Raw genomic sequence first — 6,280 nt, forward strand, 5'->3', positions numbered from 1 at the left:
GGGCACTTTCAATCACATGACCAACGTTCACATGACAACAGCAGAGACATTTTGTAGATTCTGCTAAGCTCTGCCTTGCTATTGCCATCGGCCTGCAATTCACTACTGACTTAGCTCGGTATTGGTAAAATCCTTTTTTTGGGGGGGGAGTGTGTTCGTTTCCCAGAGCTGCCATACATAGTACCACAAATCTAATGCCTTGAAAAATCAGAAATTGATTTTGTTCTAGTTCTGTAGGCTACACAGAAATGAGGGCGACCTAGTCTTCATCCCTTTTATAACTGATATGTGGATGAGGCACTGAAGAGTGCTCTTTGTACCCAAGAATCTTATGGCTACTTCCTTTTCTACCTGTAGTCTTCATTCTACTGAGAGCATAACTGCATTCAATGGGTAGGAACTGGGCCAAGGGCAAAGCTAAAGGAAAGACCTGGGCTGTATTCAGGGAAGAAAACAACAACAACAACAACAACACATTCTCTGACCCTGTTGTGTTAAAACTGGGCCCAAACCCTAGAAGCTATAATGAGTTCATTTTTTAAAAAAAAAATCTTTATTTTTTCAAGTATTACAGATGCCCTTCTTCCCCTCCCCCCGTGGCCCCTTCCTCCCCTCTCCTGCCCCCTTTCCAGCCCACATTTCACTATTGTCTCTATCAATGGGTTATGCATATATGCATATATGTTATTGGGTTGATCTCTTCCCTCCCCACCACCTTCCCTCTGAGAATCCTTAGTCTGTTCTATGCTTCCATGCCTCTGAACCTATTTTGCTTGTCAGATTATTTTGTTCATTACATTCCACATATAAGTGAGACCATGTGATACTTGTCTTTCTCTGACTGGTTCTTTATGTACATTACCTACTTAGATCCTCACAAATATTTGTGAAATACATAGTATTATTATGCCCATTGTATAGATGAGAAAACGAATGTAATTACAGTACATGGATAAATAAATAAACTACAGTTACATAGCTAGAATCCAGTACATAGTTAGTACTCCTATGTAGCTTATCAATTCTTAACAATTTTTGCATTTTGCTTTTGTCATTATCATTAAAGTAGCACAGTTCATAGAGTGCTTAAGACCATACCCTATAAATACCTTATATGGTTTTTATACTGTTTTTAAAATATATATTTTTATTGATTTCAGAGAGGAAGGGAGAAGGAGAGAGAGATAGAAACATCAATGATGAGAAAGAATCATTGATCCGCTGCCTCCTGCACACCCCCTACTGGGGATCAAGCCTGAAACCTGGGCTTGTGCCCTGACCAGGAATTGAATTCTGACCTGCTAGTTCATAGGTTGATGCTCAACCAGTGAACAACACTGGCCAGGCTGGGTTTTATTCTTTTAAAGTTGGTGAACAATCAGTATATAAAATACACCTTGAATTCCTTAAGAAACTACATGCAGAATTAAACCAGACATGTGGAAACTTGTGCTGGCAAACAGCAGGAATCCCATCTTCTTGTTTACTGCTGAATTTAAAGGCACATCATCCCAGAATGTGACACTTGTATAATCAGCAGTTGAATTGTTTTACACACAAATTGCATCTCCCAGCCTAATGTGTACATTGTTATCCTTGCCACTAAAGTTCATGCTCTGTTGGCTCCTCCATCTGGGTTGTATGCAAATATATTTTTTGTACAGTATATACACACATACATTTCCCAAACACAAATCCAATTTATTGGTATTAGCATGTGCTTTCACCCTCCAATATGCTGAAAGAGAATGCCTCTTGGATACTTTGTGAAAACAGAATTAGATGTAGATTCTGAGCTAGAAATGTCTCTATTGGGTAATATATGCCTACAATCTGCCTCTTATTTTATCTTCTTTAATTTTTCTAAATGAGTCAAATGAGCTAGAGTATAACACTGGGCAGCTTTATTTGTTTGACATAATTATTAATTTTGTAACAGTCTCTTTTAATTATCACTGTCAATTTTTTTTCTTTTTTATTAAAAAAAATTATTTTTGCCAATTTGTGATAACATAATTAGTCTGAAGCGGCAGCCAAAAGAACACAAATGGCTTCAGTTTGCAAATTTATGCCCTTCCCACCAACTTATTGAAACTTAAGGAGCCTGCTTTCAGCAAAGGCATTGGTGAGAATGCTCCACAGTGGTCCTTAACAGTTGAAACGATGTTTATTATCCTTCATCCATCCAGCACCAACAATATTCCAGATCTGGGACCCAATTATATGTCAGAGATCTGGTAAATAGTTAAGTGAGTCTCAAACCAATGGGCTTTCCTGGTCAGTTTCACTCTTACAGTGTAACTAAGGCTTGAACTCAAACAGAGCATGGCAATTTCTAAGCTTGAGGTTAATCCATAAGGTCAGACATCCATATTTCCCTCAAGTAATGTGATGATTTGACAGTGAACAAGTGATGTCACCCTGCTCCCCTTGGAGGTCACTTTCTTCATCTGTAAAATAAGAAGATTGAGACGATCTCTGACACTCCTTTTAGATCTGGAATTCCGTGATCCAAATGAATCAGGTCACAGAATTATACCAATCCATCTATGTTTATAAATTATAACTTCCGCTGAAAATTGTGTTGTTTTTTAAAACTCAATTTTTAAAAATATATTTTTATTTATTTCAGAGAGGAAGGGAGAGAGAGATAGAAATATCAATGATGAGAGAGAATCATGGATCGGATGCCTCCTGCAGGCCCCATACTGGGGATTGAGCCTGTAACCCAGGCATGTGCCTTGACCGGGAATTGAACAGTGACCTCCTGGTTCATAGGTTGACACTCAACCACTGAGATACACCGGCCAGGCTAAAGTTGGTTTTTAAAAGTGTGCGTGTGTGTGTGTGTGTGTGTGTGTGTGTGTGTGTGTTTAACAGTAATAATCAAATTCTTGATCCTTATGAAAATTTAGACAGTACCGATGCTTACAAAAAGAGACAATCTCAGTTGCCCCTGATAATATATTCCTGAGATGGGTAGTCAACATTTCAGTATTTCTTATCTTCTCCCAAATTTTACAGGAAATGATATCTTACAAGAATGTTCATAACAAAAAGCACTGTTTTAGTTATACAAATATCTCCATCTGGTCCCCAAGGTTTTGTTGAAATTGTTTTTTGTGTATCTCTAGGAGTTCTTTGGCATCTCTCCAATCTCTGCCATTGGGTGGGAAGAGCCGAGGGGAAATATAAGCTGTCAGATCTCGGGGTGAATGAGGATTCCTCAGCAGACTCTAGGGTGGTCTAAACTCCAGTTATGTGAGCAATGCACACAGTACTGAAGGATTATCAGGATTAATTTCATGACTGCTGCCTGGGGATCCCCACCGAAAGACTAGTACACAGTCCGGAATGAGAAAATTAGCAGAGATATCTTGGAAAAGAAACTTGCTTGTTGAGCTCATTTACACGCTTATGATTCTGGCTGTCTTGGTTGATCAAGAGTCAGGGAAGCACCATTTTCGCAACAGTGACTTCCAGGAAAATTATTCACAATGAAAATAAATGGAGGTCTGTGTTCAAGCCAAGAGAAACATTTGCTCAGCTGGAAAGTCAGCCAAGTGGAATATATGCCTGCTCGCCTCAGAATGCCACCCGCTAGTCATCTAGTATTTAATCATATGATGATGGGGATGGGAATGCATACTTAGGCTTGGTATAATTTCAGAATTCTGTGATATTCCCTGAACTTAGAAAATTCTTCCTACTCCTTTTTAGTATTATTTTCTTTATTTTGTGGAGAGTTACTGTTGTGTACTTTTATTGGTTTTTACCTCCTATTTCTTTATCACCCTCCATGAACAAAATATAAATGTAAAGTGTATAGACAGGCATTCCAGATGACATGATTTTATACCTAGAAAACCCTAAAGATACCGCCCAAACTATTCAAACTAATTAATTCACTAAAGTTGCAGTATACCAACATTAATGCACAAAAATCAGTTGCATTTCTATATACTAATAACAAGTTTTCTGGTGGAAAAAAAGGAGAAAATCTATTTACAATAACATCAAAAATAAAAAAAAAATACCTAGGGATTAAATTAAATCAGGAAGGTAAAAATTCTGTACACTGAAAACTCTAAGACATTGATGAAATGGAACAAAACACAAATTCACGAAACTGAAAGGTGTTCCCTAAAACCTGTAAGAGCTAATGGCCTACGCACATGACTGTACAATATTTCCCAGCCTTCCTTGCAGTCAATTGTGGCCAGATGAACTTGGAAAGTGGAATCTGCTTGTGTGTCAATCATGGCCCATAAAAACCTTTCATGTTCTCCTTGATCTACTCCCTCCCTTCTCCCTGCTTGCTATCTAGAAGAAGACAATCCAGAACTCACAAGACCCAAAGAATGGCAGAATTGTAAGAACACAATCAAAGTCTCTGAGTAATGACGTAGAAGCTACTTTCTAACCTATGGGCATTAGTATTTGACTGAGCAAAAAAATACGCTTCCTGTTAAACCACGGAGCTAGCTATGAGGGCAGGCTTATTTTAGCAGATAGCTTTACTCTCCTTAACCTATACAAGTCTTGACCACCTCAATGCAGATACTATTCCTAAAAGGTAAATGTTCAAACCTTCCAATTTTTCTCCTACATTGCCACCATAGCTGTATTTCTAAAGCACATCCTATTTCCAAAAACATTTGGTAATTTACTACAGAATAACGCAATGATATGTTAATGTCCAAACTCTGTAGTATGTGAGGTCTATAAAATTCCCCCTTTTGTCTTTTTGGTAATTCCTTTCTCTTTACGTCAACTGTGTTCCCACTTGAAGGAGCATAAAAAAACTGTTGTGATTAATTCACATTTTGCAACTTGTGCATGCTCTCAGGCTTCCATTCCCTTCATTGTTTGTTTCCCTCCTAGAATCATCCTTATTGCAAATTTCTTCCGGCAGAAACCCTGCTCACGTTTCAGCCTCTCACACAACAATGTTTTTCCCTGCTGCATTCCATTTTGTACTACCAGGCTTGAAAAATGAGTTCACATTTACACTTCTAAAACACTATATTATCTTATTTTCAACTGGATGAAATGAATTTTCCCTTCATTATTTTGAAAATTCTGATTTTTTAAGATCAGAATATATTGAATTTTACCCTTAATAATTGCATTTTTTGAGCCAAAAAACAATTACAAAATAATGGGACCAATAACTTTGTTAGGGAGCAGATAAAAAAAAAAAACTTACCCTTTTACAAAACAAACAAAATTACAAAAAGTTCTTTCTGTATTAATAATAATCAGTTCAAAGTATTTTTCACTTATTAAAGCTAATTTAAAAATTCTCTCCGATGACTATTAGCATATTCAGTTATTGTTTGTCTTTTATTGTCATGAAACAATAAAAAATCTTCACAAAATTCAAAATTATCTTTCCCTCATTATTTCAAACAATGCTGTTACTCTGCGATGTAAAATTACTTTGGCATTTTAAATATACCTTAGAAAGAATATGCAATAACAATCCAAAAGTAACACAATTTTAATCAACTTAACTTGGGGGAAATTTAATATGTAAGTAAAGCTAAAGATGTGAATAAAACTACACCATCTATTTTTTAAATATGTACATATATGTGAAACTTCAAAGAAATACATTTTAAAATATCACTGAAGATCTATGTGTTCAGAACATTAAACATCTTAATTTCAATAAGCATAATTACTAGAATTATTTCTTTTTTTCCAGTATTTTTTTATAGTAGTGTTTGTTACTAGTGACTTTTAAAGCATCAAGAATATGAAGTATGCAATAGAATCCTATTAGATAGGCTGAGCTAATACATTTATTTTAGGAAGCTTACTATTATATAGTCTATCAAATAGGCTCAAACATTGGTCTTTATTGTTAAAATAGGGGCCCAGTGCACGAATTCGTGCACCTTGAAAGGAACTGTGGGCCTCGAGGCTGTGGTAGACACAGGGTTGGGTCATGGCCCATCCTCTGCGACCCCGCCCAGCCCCTCCTGCTGTGGCCCCATTCCCTGTCTGCCTGCAGCTCTGCTCCCGCCTCTGCAGCTCCCACGCACTGATGGTGCCAGCTCCACTCTCACCTGCTGATGGCGATGGTGCGGACTGATTGGGGCTGGCGCCAGCAGCGGGTGCAAGCAGGGCCCATGCCCTCTGTGGGAGTGAGTCAGGTTGCTGCCCCAATCACCCCTCAGGAGCAGGGGGAGTGGGAGAAGCCCTCAGGGGCGATTAGGTCTGGCAGCCACTGCTTGCACCTGCTGATGGCGTCAAGTGATCGGGACTGGCGCCG

Source organism: Cnephaeus nilssonii, assembly GCF_951640355.1.
Source record: "Cnephaeus nilssonii genome assembly, chromosome: 19".
Taxonomy (NCBI): domain Eukaryota; kingdom Metazoa; phylum Chordata; class Mammalia; order Chiroptera; family Vespertilionidae; genus Cnephaeus; species Cnephaeus nilssonii.